Here is a 19,404-nt window from a genome sequence, read left to right on the forward strand (position 1 = left end):
CTCACAATAGTCAAAACAACATACAAACTAGCATTTTTTTAAAAGTTGGCTGTATTAAATATTATTTTTCACCTGAATAAGGGTTTCCAAAAGTGGGCAATAACTAGTAAGTGGTCAAATAAGTAACGAAGTAGTAAAACAATATTTAACAAAAGAAGATGATTTAAATTTCTGTCCACTGAGATATGACGTTGTAAAACCCTGACCTAAATTATGTGAACTGTAATTAATTGTAAATATTAATAGTATTGTTAAAGTTGAAAAGTAGTAAGTTAATATTTTTGAAAAGTATAAGTTAAAAACCGCTTTTTTTTTGCCGTTTTTGAATAGAAACCAAATATAAAATGTTTTATTTCTTGCAAAAATACACTACTTCAGTTATTTAGTTGCACATTATAGTTAATAAGCTCGAACAAAATCGAAAAATTTGATTTAGGAACAAAAATAAACTAATTAAAATGTTCTACGTTCATATGACTTTACTTGAAAACTAAACTTTTTAATTTCTTACAAACAACAAATCAAATAAATGCAAAAACTATTGCTGTTGTTATAAAAGTTCGACGAAAAACTTAAACGCACAAACCTTAACGTGGTTTAAACTTTCGCGATAAGCGTAGTTCGAGAATTTTTGTGAAAATATCGCGCCTCAAGCCAATAGTGACGTAACTAAACAGAAAACGTCGAAAAATTGTAGATAAATTTTCAAAACCAAGTTATTTATTCACACAATTGTCCTCTTGTTTGTGATTGGCGCCAAAATTTCGCCCTTTATTTAACGCTGCCTTATTATGGCGCATAAAAATTGAAGCAATTACTTAAAATAATCTTTTTTGTGCGTGTAGGAAGTTATTTGTGCTATTCTACTCAAACAGCACAACTTGTAACATAACTTTTGTATCGGCTAAGTAAATTTTTTAAGAATGATATTCTGCGATAGAATAAAAATCCAGAGCTTTTTGCAAACAATTTTTTAAAGTTTTTTATTAATATCTATATACAAGTCTATAAAATTTTTGTTGAAATAATAACTCGATATTTACAGCAGATAATAAAAAATAGTGAAACCTAAAGTAATCTTTTTAAATTGAATGTTTATTACATGTTATTTGTTATATTACATAATTTTGCTCGTATTAACAGGTTTACTATTACTTTTGTGCAAAAACCGTTTGTTATTTTACTTTTACTAAGTAAAAACTTGGTTAATCTTCTAAAAAGTCATATTTGCTATATTTAGGAAAATATATAAAAAACTATTCCGTTTGACAAATGAAATATTTACTTTACAGAAAATACTGTAGATGCTGTTATTTTCTTGTTTCATTCTAATACAGAATAAAAAGAAAATAGGTGTTTTTGCATACACTCGATAAGAGAAACTTTTGAAAATCACAATATACAGAGTTATATTAAAAATCCAGTTGAAATTGATTAGTCTATTTTCATTCCCACTGTTCCTTTTGTTTTATTTGTAAACTAATACCAAAAAAACTTCGATTCTAAAAACATTTAATTTAATACAAATATGAAGCTTTTCATAAATTTTTATACTTAACAGAACTGTACGAACGGTTTGAGTAACTAATTCAAACTTAATTTAAGTTTTTAGAATAAAAATTTAAAGTATATGTTAACTATGAAAATATAATGTTCGATATATATTTTTTTTATAATATGAGAAAGTAGTAAAAAATTATTTGAAATACTTAGATCGGGTTGACTAAAATTTATGCGGTTCAGGTTTCAAAATACACAATTCCCCTTGATGCAACATTCGTAAATATTTTTCACTATATAAAAACAAATATAAACAAAACGAGTATTATCTTGAAAATATAATATTTAAAACCATACAATTAAACTATGTATTTATACTAAAAATAAAATATTATAAAAAAGCATTAAATAAAAAATATAGCTTACTTGCAGTTATAAAAAAGCGTTTTTTTAGTAAACATTTTTTTTTCTTATTGTTTTACATATTTTTTTTTGACCCAAATAAGTTACAAAAAAAAAACGTTTAAAGGTAACTATATTTTATGTAATCACCTACTATAAATAAGGCTAGAGAAAAAATATATTTCCATAAAAGTTTAGGTTATTACTCATTATTAAGGTTTAATATACATTTCAAAAATAATTGGTTTCTAATAACTATGATAATCAAAATATGTTATTTAAAATTGTGTTTTTAAAATTTCTAGCTATATATTAAGTTTTATTTAAATAAAAAACTGTAGTTTTATGTCATATTATTTTTTATTTTATACCGTAATCTATACAACAAATAAAGTATGCAGACGTTTAAAGTAATTTTTAACATTAAAAACGAAAAATGATACAGCAACAGTTTTATTTTTGCATATATTCGCCGGTGAGAAGTATTATTAAAATATATTTACTACATAAAGGAGGCTTGATACTTTTTTTTTTACTTGAAGTTATAACCAGAATTTTTATTTACATCGCATTTTTAATTTTTTATCTACTGTAAAACCTTGTTTTAAAAATTTATTCACAATTAGTTTAATTAGTTAAAAAAGACTCAACATCTCAATGGCGCATACTAGCGGAAGGTGTTACAAACAAAGTTTGTTCGTTTTGTTTCATAACTAAAATTTATTACACTGCTTATGGAATCTAAAAACCATTCGAATACTTTTATCCTAACTAACGTGTAAAGTATTGTTTGAATAAAAACTTGTGAAAAAATTTAAACTCGATAATAAAACAGTGTGTTTAGTAAATTTAGTCGTGTTTTATACTTTTCATCGCGAGAAGGAAGCTAATTTTTTCGAGCGGCCTTACATGACAGCAATTTGTACATAAAGTGCAGGACTAGGACTTTCGCGGGCTTTGTACGTTTTGATAATTATACTTGAAGTCAAAAGTTTGTCTAACTACAAACTTGTCTTTAGTTAGCATTACAGATTACTAACAAAAGAATCTGTATAGTGTATTTTTGGTATTTAGTTTTTAAAACTTGTACAACTTTGTATTGGATTAACTTATAAGTTGTATTTTATTTCCTTGCTCTAAACTGCCATGTTATATTTTTATTATGAACTCAAAAAATGATTGACTTAAAACTTAAAGTTTTTATAATAAACTTTAAAATAAATAAAGATCTATCACTTCGTTTTTTTTCTTAAAACTTATATAATCTAGTAAGGGCTTACTAAACCATATTATCACGCCCCTTTTTAAGGGCTTCCTTCGACGAGGTTTCTTTAAAAAAAACCTTATATTCGCCCAAGCTTTTTTGCTCTTTACTATAATAACTTAATTTTATTGCTTAATCAGAACTTTTTTCCTAAAGTACTACCTAATACAGCAGAGACATACTAATAGAGACTTAATCTAAAATTGAGTGAATTTTAATCAAACAAAAAAATAATATCTAAATATATCTTATAATCCCAATATAATCTACATTAAACAAGCATATTATTTTATTTTAATAACAAAAATCTATTAACTTTGAAATAAGCTATAATAGGCTATAATGGGTTACATGACAATTCAAACTCTGACAACTCACATTCAGACAACTAAAATTCTTAAAAAAATATTTGAAAGACTATATCTCAATAATTAATTTAAATTTAATAATACAAAACAAATATATGTAGATATTATAAATATCTACAAGCCACTTTTTTATTTTTTTCTATAATCTTAAAAAATTTTCAAGATATTTTAAAATTACTAAAAATAACTATGTTTGTTACTTTACTTTAGCCAAATCTCAAAAAATCTTTAATGTTCTGCACAAAGAAAAACATGGCTTGTAGATATTGATAGGACCTACATATGTATTTTTTACATATAACAAATATACATTACTTTTTTAATAGCGGCTCTTTCTTTTTTTTTAAGAATTTAAATTGTCGGAAATTGAAATGTCCGAATTTGAATAATCGTGCACCCGTTATAACATTATTTAGAAAATGGATTATGAAACCCAATTATGTAAAGTCTAAGGACTTTGTGTTGAAAGTGACCATTCGGTCATTGAATCAACAATAGATTTTTTTTTCTGCTTTTTTTACGAGTTCTAGAACGTATTTCCCACAAGCACAACTACCAAATGTAAATAAAAAAACGTATTAAGATTAAGTTGGCTATGGTAAATAGCACTAAACTTAAAATGAAACTGATACAAATACAAAGATTGCTTCTTTCTAACTCATCAGAACTCAAAAAAAGCACTAAAACGTATTTTAAATTATGGTTGTCATTGGATTTCTTTAATAAACATTTTTTGAACACAGAGGTCTTTACGTAGCCAAATTCGTTCCTAAAAGTTTTTATAGTTTTACTTAGTTGTATTAATTAAAAAAAAACTACAGGGATTGAAAAAAAACTTGTACTCAGTAATTTTAGTTGTTAACACTTAAAAAAATAAAGTTGTATTTATGTTAAACGTATCATTTTCAAAAGTTTTACTGTTAACATGAAAACTTACATAATCAAAATTAATCGTATTTGGTTACTGCTGTAAACGGGGTTCTATTAGTTAATTTCGCAATGTATGGCGCCAACCAAAGGACAAAACAAAATATACTGAATAGTATATAAAAGTTATAAGACTGTATAGAAATACCGTAATTGTCATAAATTTTATATTGATTTCAAAGTTCGCAAAACATATGAAAGTAACTAAGTTTCATCATCTGAAATTTATCATCGAACCTGTTTGTAAAATAGTTGTCTTAATTATATAAATCAATAAAAGTAATTGTTTAACAAAATAATAATATATAGTATAAATTAACTATAACACATTTTTTACTTTTCATAATCTATTTCACAAATTAATTTTGAATTTCAAAATAACTTAATTTTATAACATGTGTTGTTGTAACATAAAAGTATACACAAAAACAGCTATGTAGTGGATGGAAAGTAACGTAAAATTTTATCAGTTAAATAAAAACTAATAAAATTATCTTATTATCGCAAATATCGCATCGCAGTTTCGTCATTTCATTCGAGCGAGATGATTTGTGTTTGTTTTCAATCCACTAGGCAATACAACTTTCGTGCACGAATTTTGTCGACCCTGTGTCGAATTTAGTTTTAAACTAACAATCAATGCTTCAGTGAAAATTAAGTTAAGAGTAAGATGTTAATTTAGAGTGAGTAAGTAACTTAGTTATGCTTTTATTTTTTGTATACAAAAAAAAACTTGATTAAGCATATTTTAAAACTAGAAAAAATAATTTAAAAACTAAAAAAGTAGCTCAAGATGAAAACTCAATGAACAAAAGCTTTTAAAAAAACACTTAAAGAAAAGTTAATTATGACGTAATTTCAGCAAGCACTTAAAGTATTTTTAAAACAAGGCATTTATTAACGTCTATTAAGTTATATAAATAGAAGTTAAAGATGAAATAATTAATGTTGCTTTTTAAATTCATATCATCATTTCAAATAGTTTTCTACAATTCATATTCAAAAAGGGTAGTTAATCAAGCCTTATAAGTAGATAATATTAATAGTATTAGTTTTTTTTTTTGGTTTTTTAATCAAAAATATGTTGTTAAACTGTTAAATTACTATTTTAATAAGATACGTTATTTTGAATTAGCAGATAATGTAAATGTAGAGTTTTAAGTTTTAAAATTTTTAAGATAAAGTTGTCACTTGCAAACTGTAACAGACTTTAATTTTTTAGTATTTTAATTTTTTCAGTTGTTTAAGTTAATTCTTTCAGCTAGGTATTTAAGTTTTCATTTAGCTTAATTTGCATTAACAAAAAATTATAAACCAATATTAGTACTACGTCATTTAGTGCTAAGTAGGTTTGTTTCCATCTTCATTTATACTTTCAGTTGTTCTGTATGTAGTATATAACTAATTACTATTTGAATTTAGTTAAACACATTACATCAAATTTTCTTTCTAATAATTATTTAAAATATTTTAAATTATTTAAGATTATCATTTTTTTCATGCAACAAGTGTTAAAATCAAGCTATTATAAACTTACCAGAGCATTTGCAAGGAGAAACGAGCTTATCATCTTTGTTTTCATCTAAACAAATATAGCAAACCATTATACTTAATGTGTATGTTTTAAAAATAAATTCTCAAAATTATAGAAAATCATTGTATAAATGTATATATGTTAAACAACTTTGTAATATTCTTTTAAATTGTAGCAAACCGTTAGATTATTACTTTTTATATAGATAGATAAATATTTAGCTAAACTTAAACTTTCCCAGTAATTTCAAATTTTTAGTAAATTCTATGACAAAAAATTATTTAGGTTTATTGTCTTTTGTAGGCTTTTTTAAGGTTTTGTAATATAGCGTTTAGGAAGTTAACAAAAAATTTATAAATTTAAGTAAGTGTTTAATGTTTGTTCGGACTTTGCTTTTCAATATTACAATAAGTTAAGTAACAGCTGAAACAGTTTTAAGTTATTAATCTTATTAATCTATACAGAAGCACTTTTTTGTATAAAGTACGACTTTTAATGATACTAATGTTATCATAACACTTTGTTGTTTTAATTCTGAGTTGAAATTCTTACACAATAACATCTATTTAAGTTTATTAATGAATTTTCCTGACCATGTGGCAACCTTGTATAGATAAAAGTTTATATCCTAATAAGTGCTTAGTCTTGTAACAAGCATTTTTATAAAGTAAATACAACAATAATAAACTGGTATGAGTTTAAAACTAAAAAAGATCTGGTGCAAAGATTTTAAACCAGAGAATTTAAACATTCAAACAAGATAACAAATTAAGTTTAATTAACTTAAATTAATGATACGCTAAAATCCTAAACTAATAGTAATGTGAAAACAATAAAAAATAAATTTAATACATATATTTATATATAAGTATTGTTAACTATAAAAGGTCTCTATTAAAACAATTTTAGTAAATTTACAGCAGTTTATATTTTATAAAGGTCAAGAATTTTAACTTTTAGACTTGTGCTCTTAAGCATAATTTCAAATAATGGAAAGTGATATAAAATGTATTTTATATCAATATCAACATGCAGCTCAAATAACATTGCATTAATTATGTCTTTCTGGCTAACTGATTCTACACATTTTGAATTCAAAACAAAAATTGAATGTAAAAACAGGAGGAAAGTTTGCTTTTCAATTTAGAAAAACAAGTATAGTTTTACACACAAAATTTTCTTATATTATTTAATAATGACGTCATAATACATCAAAAACATTTGAAATGTCTTTAATTTATGTTTGAAATTATGAACTTTTATTTAAGATACAAATTATAAGTCTAGGACATGTAAGGTGAATTTTTTACTAATTAAGTCCAAAATACAAAAAATATGTAATTTTTGAGTTGAAATTAGTTTTTTGGGCAGCACTTTTACTTTTTTTTTTTTTAAATTTTCTTAATGAAACAAAAACACATCCAAATCATTTGTCCTAATATGATTTTTACAACTTGACCAAAAAATGTGGTGTACTTCCTACCTCAAAAAGAACCTAAGATTTTTTTGACAAACTTTACTATTCACACTAATAACATCAATCATTTATATAGCTGCCATTATTTCAAATAAAAAAGCCAGTCCAAATGACCAAATCAAACCTGAGTTACTTTAAGCTTACCTAAGTAAATGATAAAACTGATAAAGGAAATAAATTATGAGTAAAAATAACTTACAAAATGGCTTTTTATTAAGCTTATAGAAAAAACAAAATAATAAGATAATGACTTTAAAAAACAGATTTGAAGACATAAAAACTTTAGTAAAAAGCTAGTCTTTTGTATAAATAGTTTCTAAAATAGCTTCAGTTAATAAAACATGTTTTAATCTAACCTTAGTTAAAATAAAACTTAAACTAGCCTGAATTTGCATGAGACTTTTTTAATCTTAAACCAATCTGAGTAGCCTAGTTGTGTGGCATGACAACCCTGTGTATTTTTTTAAACACTTCAACAACCTGATTCAGCTAATTACAAGGGTACTATTATTTTTTTAAGTAAAAAGTTATGTTCGTATAAATCACAATTAAAAAGTCATGATTTTGATTTGGTAATGAACTATTTTATTCATTTTTCATTGGAATTTTGACTTCAGTAACTTTGAGATGTAGTCTATACTATTATGTCACTTGTATTTTGAGGCAAAGTAGCCAGGATTTTGGAAACTAAAAGTTCTGATAAATGAATAAACCTTAGGTTGATTAAATTTAAAATGTCATGCTCAGGTAACTCTGTAATAAAAATTTCACAGAAATCTTTCAACTATGCTTTATAATCATTTCGTTAAACTATAGAATAGTAATTTTATTTTTTTCTTACAGAAAATTTTTCATAATAATTTCTTTTACAGTCCAGGTTGATAAAAGTTAAAAGCTAAATGAACTTTAGTATTAGTACAAAATGGAATAAATTCTAACACCTTTTAATTTTTTCAAGTTTTTTCTAGTTTATGCTATATGACTGTTTTTATGCTGCTAATATAAAACTTCTACATAGCATTTATTCAGAATGACAATTATGTCTTTTTGTTAAATTTGAATATATGTTATATCTAGATCAGAGTTTCCTAAAGTGAAAAAACATAGATCACAATTTGCAAAGGATGCTGTGACTTCTAAAGGGGCCATAAGACCTTAGTTTAAAACTTGCACTAGAAATTCTTGGGTTCATAATGAACAGCAAAAATGTTTTAGTCGTATGAAATAGTTGTTTTATTATGAAACCTTTTAAGATGATGCCTTTGATTTTCTAATTTTTTAATAAAAGTGTTAAACAAACATAATTTAGGAAACCCTGATCTAGATTATATAGGTTTTGAGACAAAACGATCTAATTACTATTTCTTTAATTTCAAAGCGATTATCGAAAGTTTAAGCTTTGAATTAAACATTTATTGAACTTTTAAAAATATATAACGCCATAATTTTAAACATAGGTAAATTACATACAACTTGTAATTTAATATCAAAACAGAGTTGTACAAATTATTAAAAAAAACATTAAAACAGTCACATACAGAATCTTTTGTGAGTAACTCGTCGTACTAATTAGAGATAATTTCATTAAAAAGTGGTAATTAGAGTAAATTTTTTCCTTAAGTATACCTTTTAAAACGTACATGTGAAAATCTGATTTATAAGTGTTCTATAAACTTCTTTTTTGTATAAACTTCTGCCATGTATGGCCATGTTACAAAATAAATAACCCACTCGTGTTTAAGAGCAGTGGTCGATTAAGTGTACACTAGTGAGCAGAGAACTTTTTTAGGCTGCACAAAATTTTAAGATTCAAATAATTTAAAAATTAATAATTTTAAACTTTTTAAATTTATGAGTGTTTTTACAAAGAAATTTAATTTGAAAAGCAACATAGAACTTAAAGAAAATATTTACTTTTAATAATACAGAGTTTCCTTACACCTGGCTTAGTTTGAACTTAATAAAGATTTGGTTGAAAATTCAGGCTAGAATAGGTTTTTCTGAAGTTTTTTTTTTTTAAATATCACTCTAGATACATGTATATTTTTAAAACTTATGCTAGTAAACTTTATTAATGTCTGAATTTGAAATTTTCTTTTTTCTTTGAAGGAATCTATTATTTTAAAGCTTTTTTTTCTTTTGTTTTAAAAAGAAAACCCCTAACGGTTTATCCTCGATTAACTGTAAATTTTTCATTTTTAAAACTTGTCTTTTACTGTTCTTCTTATTTTTCAAAAACTCAGGATTGACTCAGGCTTTCGATGTAAATCTTGCAAGATTGTCTTTACTAGACTAATGGTTTTACTTTATAAAATGGCAACTTTGTTTGTTTCAAATTCTAGGGTTTGGTATGAGTCAGGATTGTTTTTCGTTCATACTAGCTTAAATTATTCTTATAAACACAATCTTACTAAGGATGTTTTTTTTTTGCAAAGTTTAAGCTAGTTTTGATATTTTTCTCAAATCTCCGGATGCTTTTATTACTCATATTTTGAAAAATGTGTATTTTATTTTATTTATCTTCCTAAAATAATGATTAGAAAAAAAAGTTACTAAAAAAAAACTTTATAAATTTAAGTAGGTAAGATATTGATTACTTTTTATATTCAGAGTTGTTAAGCTTTATACTTTCCAGGTTTTTATTTTCTTACTTAGACAAGTTTGAAATTAATAAAACTCATAATAACTCAGGCCAGTTTTATTTTTTGAATTATAACTTTTTTGAAAATCTTAGCCCATAGTTTTTCCAGATACTGAATGAGATTTTTCATTCAAGTTTAAACATTCTTATATTTTATAGCTAACTATATTTGAAATATGATTAGAAAACCTTATTCATCGAACCTTGTATGTGTTTATTTTAAATCCACTCGGAATGAAAATAAATTACAAATTTAGAAAAATAAACACAAGTTATTTCGTTTGAGTGAAACAGAAAATCGCAATGCCGCATCTGCGATAATAATTTAGATCTTGTTATACAAGAATGGGTTCTATAAAATAAAAAATATTAAAATGCCTACCATCTATCAATTTATTGGGCTGTTTTGGTTTTGTAAACTTTTAATGTTTTAACTACACATGTTACAAAATTAAATTAGTTTTAAAATACAAAACTAATCTGTGATTTAGATTATTTTAAGTAATTAGTTTAGTACAGTAAATCTTAATAAACTAATTTTTTTGTTATACATTTTTTTCCAGTCTAGACCAGGCAAAATAAAGTTATTATAAACAGGTCTGAATTATAAAACCCAGCTTCTTTAAACTAATTTGCGAACTTTTGAAGGAATATAAAACTTAAGATAATGACAATGTTTTGATACAGTCGTATAACTTTTATATACTATTCAGCATATTTTGTTTTGTTCTCTGGTTACCACCATTAATTGCGAAATTAACTGATATAACCCCGTTTACAGGTGTTAACAAATAGAAATATTTTTGTTTTGTAAGTTTTTATATTAATGTCCAATTAAAACTTACATTAATATGTATATCATAAGCATGACTTTTTTAAGTATTAGAAAACTAAAAAGAACGTTTACAACTTTTTTTCAAGCTCTACAAATTTTTTCTGAGATACCAATGTTGTGTAAAACTATTAAAAACTTTTAGGAAAGAATTTAGCTAGGTGAGGGCCTCTGTTTTTGAAAAAATGTTTAAAGAATCGAAAAATAAGCATATTTGCAAAAATATTTTCCTACTTTTTTAGACCTGAGAATTTAAGTAGTAGCAGATTTGTTATTTGTGCTATTTTTTTGCAGCTTAATACTATTTTATCAAAATAGATTTAGTCTTATGAAGTTTTGCCTTTAAATAATTGTGCTTGTAGAAAAATTACAAAACTAGTGAAAAATGCAGACGAAGACTAAATGGTTACTTTAAACACCAGGTCCATAAACCAAAATTTAAAACAATTTTTATTGTTTAATAAACTTATCTTTATGATGTGAAGAAGGTTTTTATAGTTTGATTAAAAGTGATGCTTTTATTTTATATTTTGCTTTGCTTTTAATTAAAACGACCCAAACCTTTTCTCAAAAATCTCGAAAAGCCTAGAGTAGTAGTTCAAGCTACGTAGTTGGCAGCAAGTTATTAGAAAAAGTATATAAATTGATAAACTCTAATAAATAACTGCGACGATCCATTTGAACATCTGTATATAATTAAGAAAATTGAACTATTTTAATAAAATGTTAAGTTATACCTAATATTTTTTAAACTTTAGCTATTTTAACAAAAGCAAAAAAAAAACATTGAGATTCGCTTTTTAAAACTAGGGTACAGAAAACAAGTTCTAAAAAAACTATATTATACTAAAAGATCAAAACAAACAATTTGTACAAGTTTTTTAAGGCGTAGTACACTAAAATGTTAAATAATCATAAGCAGTTATTGTTGTCAAACCAAAGACCGAGCAAAAGTCAAACAAAACCAAAACATATAAGTAGTGAGTGAAGTTAACATACGGTACACAAATTTAATATATATCTTGTAACTTTACCAGCAGTTTTATAAACAGAATTTAGTGTTATAACTATTAGAGATCTAAATATTAAAAAACTATTTTAATCTGAAAAATTTCCAGTAACCTGACTTTGCTTGGAAAAGTTTTTTTGTCTAGCCTTAACTACAGTAGGTGATCATATAAAATGTGGTAACCTTTAAACAATTTTAAATTATTTGTAACTTATTTGAGTTAGAAAAAATTAAACAAAGTTTTTAGATAATAAAATATAAAACAGTAGTTACTAGAAAAGTTTTTTATTTTTAACTGCATTTAAGCTATATTGTTAATATATTTTTTAGATAAACTATTTTAAATGTATGTCTTAAAACCTGATATGCATAAAACTAAGTTAACCTGATCTAAATATTTGAAACTTTTCGTCACTACTTTTTTATTGTAGAATTAAAATTATATGGAACTTAAATTTTTAACAATTAGCATTTAATTGAAAACTTTGAGCGAAAAACTAAAGTTCAACATGTATGAATTAATAAAAATGATTTCGTACTTTTGTTACACTAAAAAAAAAAGTTAACCGTAAGCTTTATATTTATACTATATGGATGGGACACTGGCACATCCGTGCCACATAAAAATAATAAAAGAAGTAAAAAAAGAATTTATTATTTTTATTATTTATTGTTTATTTTGTCTGCTTAATTTGTCTTTTTTCAACTGTGTTAATCTAGTATTCAGAAAGTTAAACAAAATTTTGAACACTAATTAGTGACAAGTTAGGGAAATAACCAAGTATACTAACTCTGTGCGTAAGCGCAATTGCGCACCGATGTTGACGAAAAAATCCGTAAAAAAAAACTTTATAAATTTATAAACTCCATAAGAATTAAGACTCAAAAAGAACGCAACGAGTTTGTGCACCGCAGTAGTATAACCTTATGACAGATTTTTCTACAAGGACAAATGCTAACATTCTGTAAACAAACTATGAAGCTAAACTTATTTTATAGTGTAAATGATTAAAGATTAAAAAAGTTGTAGTAAAAATGATTTTCATAATAATAAATAAAATAAAACAAATAATAAATAAATTGTTCATACTGTGATTAAAGTGTTAATCTCACTGTACAAAAAGTATTTTTTAAACTTCAAAAAACTTAAGATTTTTAGTAAAAAAAGTAACTTTTTTTATTAAGGTAATAAACAAATCAAAGTTTGTTATTCTATCAGCTATAGAGTTAAAAAATTAATCAATTTTTGTAGCAAGTTATTTTTAAATTTCTTCAGTCACATCATGATAAATTTAAAGCAACTTGTAAAAACAGATCTTTTACAATAAATTTTCAATCTAAAAGACATAATTGATTCTTTAAATTCAAATTTTTTCAGTTGAAATTTATATTTTAAATAGTATTTTCAAAAGTCTTCTTTCTACCAACTGTTTGTGACATTTAAAAAATGCTTAACCCTAAATATCTTAGAAACACTGATTTTAATATAAGGGAAAAGTTATTAATCTCGTAGTTTTATAAAAACATTTAAAAAGTTGACCTTTAAAAAAATATATTTAAACAGTTTGTTTTGTATAAAAAACATTTAGTATAATCACACTCAGGATAGCTCAGAATTTTATGAGGTTTTTGAAAAATTTAGTATGACTCAGTAGAGATCAGGATAACTCAGAAGATTTTAAGTTTTTGTAAGCTCAGGCTTACTAAGGATAGGATTGTTTTTTTTCAACTCAGGATAGTTTTTGTGTTTTAAAAAGCTTTCATGAATGTTTCTTTTGTAGATTATGAATGAGATCTAGTTAACTTACTTGCATATTATGTTGTTGTCTAACCAATATGTTAAAGTGCCTAGTTTCTATTAGTTCTAAAAAAAAAAGAAATTCTTTAAACAAATTTAATATGCTTATGATGACTCATGGTACTTTTAAAATAACTCAGGACAGTTATTTTGACTCAAAGAGTGACATTCAATCTTGATATCTTCATAGTTCTTTTTTTTTGTTTTATTTTGTAAAAAGTGTTTTATAATATTTAAAAAAAAGTAGAAATTTGTTTTGACTAATTTTTAGATTATTACTAAAAAAATATGCAAAGTAATATTGTATGGAACATTGGAAATCTAAAAAACTGTCAAATAGGAAAATTATCTGAAGTTGAAAAGCTTGAATTGAAAAATAGCAGACCAACACTAAATATTGCTATTACTCAAGACTGCACTTCAAGTGGTATAAAACTTTTAAATTTTAATATTAGTAATATTGCAGATTTTCTTCATTTGTTAAGATTTATTTTTACAGTTTGATGTTGTAATGTAGCTTAAATGTATAAGTTAAAACAAAAAAAAAACAGCTTTTTAGATTTCTTCTACAAAAAATTTAAAACTTTTAATTTTAAACTGAAGATTTAACATTCTTGTTTAAAAGATAAAGTTAGTATATCAAAGCTGCAACATATTAAAAGTATGAGTAATTTAAAGTTTAATACAATTTTTTTTTTTATTGATATAAAATAGATATTAAATACAACCTAGAAATTGCACAGAGAAAAATGTTTAGAGGTATTAATTGTTGTACTTAGTTGAATATTTTTAAAGTTAAAAAAATGATAGTTAGTTGTACTAAGTAAATTTTATAAGTATAGCTATATTGTTGGTTGAGTCATTGCAAAAGTTAAAAATAAGGATTTAAGTTTTTGTTTAGGACAGACATAGATTTTTCTTTGTAAGTACTTTAGCTTTTGATGAACATGACATGTTTCAGATATATGTTTTTTATTATTATATATTATTATCTGTAGTTTGTTTTACAAGTTCTATACTTTGTCTGACTTAAATTACTTTTTATTTTGTTACTATCTTCGAAAGTATTTAGCTATTTTATATAAAAAAACTTCGCTGTTGTATTATTTTTTAACTCACTTGCAGTAGAGTATTTTTCAAAATATAAAAACTTTTGTATATTATTAACTCCTTAAAAAGATATTTTTCATGTTTTTTTCTTGTTCTTTAGGTATTCAGTTTTACTGTCATTAAGTCTTGCATTTCAAACTTGCCATAAAACTGTTTTTCATTATGTCTTGTGTTCTACATTTTCACTTTATGTTTTTTTTTTGACAACTTTTGATTTGTATTTTATATATACTAAAAAAAAAGAAATAAGCTTAGTTCACCTTGTTTTAATTTGTTATAATTTAGAATTAGTTTTCTAGCATAAATAGCTAACTTACCTTTAATAACCAAGCAATCTATTATATTTGTAACATATCACTTTCTTTTACTATAAAATAGTTTGTGTTATGTATAATGTGCAATGAGGCGTTGTAATCGCTGTTGTATTGTATATTACAGAGATTGATATTTTTTTCGTAAATAAAACAGATACTTTCGTTTTATTGAATATATTTATTTTTAAAGATATAAAGTTTACTGCAAGTAGTAAACACTATTTTTTTTAGTAAGTTTACCTTTGTGAAAGTATAAGTAATTCTAATATAATTTATAATTTTTTTAATTGTTTAATTTTGTATTGTATAAGTAATTTTTGAAACAGTAACTTAAGAACTCAAGTAATTTTTAGAAAATAAATTGAGATATAAATATGTACTTATGTATAAATATATAAAACTAAACCACTAGTTTTATATTCAGCTTTTACTACTTTAAAATTGTAAATATTAATAAATATGTTGAAACAAATTCAAGTTTTTAAGTATTCACTTCTTAAAGGCAATAGTTTTTACTTTGAATTTTCAACTAATAACTTATACGGCTATTTCTAAAAAACTAATAGTTTGTATATTATACCTATTAACTTAATTTTCAATGAAATACTTCAAAAAAAGTTAATATTGATAGATAAATGTAATTATTGCTTTTAACTACAATATTACCAAATAATCGGGTTTATTAATTGTGATTAACAACTAAAACAAATGTTTAGTATAAACGATTGCTGAAGTCGCTAAAGAAAAGTTTAAAAAATCATAACATGTATATTGAGAAGTTTTGAAATAACGTGGAAAAACTTAGAACTATAATAAAAACGATAAAAAACTTAGTTACAAGTTTTTAAAATAGTACAAAGTAATGTGTTGAATTCTTTAATGATCGAACAAAATGACCTACTGAATATGTAACGCTTTCCCGTAGTATGCGCTATTGAGCTTTTGATTGAAAGTTTTAAAGTGACGTATTAGTTGCGTGTGTACTCACAAGTACAAATCTTAACAGTAGATTAAACTACTTAATATCAAACTTGAAAAAAATTTACATATTAAATTTAAAATATGAGAAAGCAGGTAAAAACAGTTTTTTTCTAGTGTTTCTATTTTCTATATGTTTATCACTGGCATAAGTATTTAGTAGTAAATCTTCAATAGTTTATCTTAACAATGATGTTTTTAAAGTGTTTAAAGTTAGTTTAGACGTGTGGCAATTGGCGTTGGCGTAATAAAGTTATATTCTTTTTTATAAATAATAAACTTAGAATTATAAGAAAAAGAGTAAAAAATAGGTACAATTTTTAAAAATAATACAAAGTAATGTGTTGAATTCTTTAATGATCAAACATTATAACTAACTAAATATGTAACGCTTTCCGGTAGTATGCGCTATTGAGCAACTGATCAAAAGTTTTAAAGTGACGTATTAGTTGCGTGTGTACTCACAAGTACAAATCTTAACAGTAGATTAAACAACTTAATATCAAACTTGAAACAGATTTATAATGAAAACTAAAAGTATGAGAAAGCAGGTAAAAACAGTATGCCTCTTTTTTTTTCTAGTCTTTCTACTTTTTATATGTTTATCACTGGCATAAGTATTTAGTAGTAAATCTTCATTAACTTATTTTAACAATTTTGTTTTTAAAGTGTTTAAAGTTAGTTTAGACGTTAGCCTAATAAAGTTATATTCTTTTTTATAAAAGATAAACACAAAACTTAAGTTTCCTGATTGTTATTGTAAAACAATAAAAGTGTATGTTTTACTTTTCGTACTTTTTACAGTTGATACAATGATAATCTGTAGTATATTTAGTTTTTCTAGAAATTCAAAAAACATGATTGAACAACAACGCCAAAGCATCGAATATCAATATTCAGTTTATTGAGCTTCTTATTCAATTTTTTTTCAATCAATAAGCTTTTTGCATTTAAAAATAGTATTTACGTAACTGTAAAAAATGATTGTATTAATACTTAGTTTAGTAATAAATACGTAAAAACTTTGATTCAACGTTACGATTGTTGTTTGTGTCAAAGAATTACTTTAATATCATTTAAGTATTTATGTATCTTTGGCAAATCTCTTTTTATTATATCTTTAATGAATAAACAAAGTTTATAAATGTGGTAATTTACTTTTTTTACCATTTAAAATTGCATGTTTTTAACTTTTAATAGTTATTTCAAATCGATGCTACAAAATATAAGAAACAGTTATATTTAATATTTTAAATTTTTATAAAAACGCAAACTATTTTTTTTTTACTTTTTGCTGTCAATTAAAAAAAAGAACTTATCTGTTTCGTTCACTTTAATTTAATAAGAAATATAAGTTAACATATGGCTATTTGAAAAAAGATAACGTTTTAATGCCAAAATCTAAACAGTTTCAACCTACTGAATTTAAGAAGAATTCAAAGAACAGAAAAGTTTAAATATGTTTTAGTGTATGATAGTTGTTTACTAATACGAAATATTTTTAAATTTTTATCTACCAACTTACTAACTAGTATTTCTTACTATTTGACAAACTTTTGAACTTTATTGACACCAACATTTTTACGCATGTAAGATAGTAAAAAACAACTTCTAAATTATTTTATTGAATCAAGTATATATATTACGATGGTGTTAGAGTACAAACTTTTATGTATATTAGTATCTTGTGTGATATTAATCACACTAAAGATAACGACCATTAACGTTAACTAAAATTTGTTTCTAACGTAACTGATTAAGATAAGCTACACATAGTTATAAAAACTATCAACTTTAGTTTTTTTTAAGCTTTTTAAGTCTGTTGTAAAACAAAACTTAAAACGATTTTTAGTTTTTAAAGATTGTTTCAATGTGTTTTTTTATAAGTTTTAAATTTACTCCTACAGAGTTATTTATAGATACTATTGACATATAAGTAAAAAACCTTCAAAAGTATGTTACATAACAATCGCATTTACAATGACTTTAACTGCTGAAATTTAGGAAAGAGCAAACTACTTTTTGCTTTATTTTGTGTAAAAAAACAATTTGAAGGTTCTTGAATTTTTTATTCTACTTGACAGATTGCAATGACTAATCAATGTTATATAACATATTATATAATATCGATATTTTTAATGCAGTTTAAAATAAAAATATTGCTTGAATTATTAAGATTAATAACCTATATAAATAAAACCATTAATTCGAAAAGGACGTAAAATGAATTTTGTATAATTTTGATTTTACCCTCATTAAACTACGTCTATTTTCAAAAAAAAAAAATAATTTGAACTTTCAAGCAGTTATATAACAGTATGCTTTATTTTAGTTAGTTTCTGTTTGTTATTTAATTCATAAAATTTCAAAAGCTTGTTAAATCTGAAATTAATATAAATTTTACATTTAGTCTCTTTATTTACTAATGATTACATTTAAAGTGGTTTCATTTCATATTTTTCTCTAAAAAAGTTTTACTAGTACACCTTATTCAAAACTAGTTTTTACTAGATAGGTACGATACTTTCGTTTATAAAATAATCGCCTTCAACCAATTTAAAACTTAGGTAACTATCTAGATCAGGGTTTCCAAAACTTTTTTTCAAATGGCCCATTTAAGAAAATTGAAAGCTATGGCTCCTTCTAACATGATTACTCAACAAAGACCATTAAAAACTCCTAAGACCTTTTTTTGCTCTTCATCAGCAACTCCAGAATATCTAGTGTAAGTTTCGAAACTACCATTAAAACAAATAAGACTTTTATTTATTTTTTTTGCTCTTTATCTGCAACTCTAGAATATCTAGTGTAAGTTTCAAATTATGACTTCATGGCCCCCTGTGGCTCTTTTACTGCTCATTGCTATCTGAATATCTGTCATCTTAGCACACTTTGGAAAGACTCTGATCTAGACAATGATTAAAAATGATTAAGATAACTGTAGCATTTTTTATTTATTTTTAAAACTTAATTTCAATAATAATATTTTATTAATAAAAAATTTTTTTTCATTGCAATTAGAACTTATTTAACGATAAAAAACGTCACCTTACGTTTATGTTTATGTAAGTCACCTTACGGTTATCGAGTAGCACACCACGGATACCTTTTGATGTCTTGTCCAGGACAACAATTAATCAAAGTCAATTTTTCATCACTAATAAAAACTAAAGCTATATGTAACAGATTATTGGTTGATTTAATTGATCGCAGTTCTATGTTTGTTTGAAAAAAGTAGTTACATATTGTA

The sequence above is a fragment of the Thalia democratica genome, chromosome 6 (genome assembly GCF_965202585.1).
Source record: "Thalia democratica chromosome 6, ktThaDemo2.hap1.1, whole genome shotgun sequence".
Lineage (NCBI taxonomy): Eukaryota > Metazoa > Chordata > Thaliacea > Salpida > Salpidae > Thalia > Thalia democratica.